Consider the following 310-nt stretch of genomic DNA (forward strand, 5'->3'; position numbering starts at 1 on the left):
GGCCCCCCGCCGCAACCCCCCTCTGTCTCCTTCTTGGGTTTGTCTGCATGCAGCTCAATGCAGTGCTGCTGCTGTTTCGTGTGAGTTTGATGCGAAGCTGATAGCAGAAGACCTTGGCTTTCCTGCTGCTGCTGCTGCTGCTGCTGCTGCTGCAGCAGCAGCAGCAGAAGCAGAAGCAGAAGCAGCAGAAACTGCTGAGACTAGCAGCAGATCGCCGCCATCGAGAGACGAATTACATAGACACACACAAACACACATTGCTGCAACAACACCAAGCAGCAGCTGCAGCAACACCAGCAGCAGCTGCAGC

General features: G+C 56.1%; 1 protein-coding gene across 1 annotated transcript in view; it reads left to right on the forward strand.

The window, feature by feature from the left end:
- The window catches only part of EMH_0010780 (uncharacterized protein), a gene marked incomplete at both ends in the record, with an annotated part of 22294 nt that overhangs the window by 12506 nt on the left and 9478 nt on the right, over positions 1-310 (forward strand). The window lies entirely within an intron of this gene.

Source organism: Eimeria mitis, genomic scaffold (assembly GCF_000499745.2).
Source record: "Eimeria mitis Houghton genomic scaffold, Emh_scaff395, whole genome shotgun sequence".
NCBI classification, from domain to species: Eukaryota; Apicomplexa; class Conoidasida; order Eucoccidiorida; family Eimeriidae; genus Eimeria; species Eimeria mitis.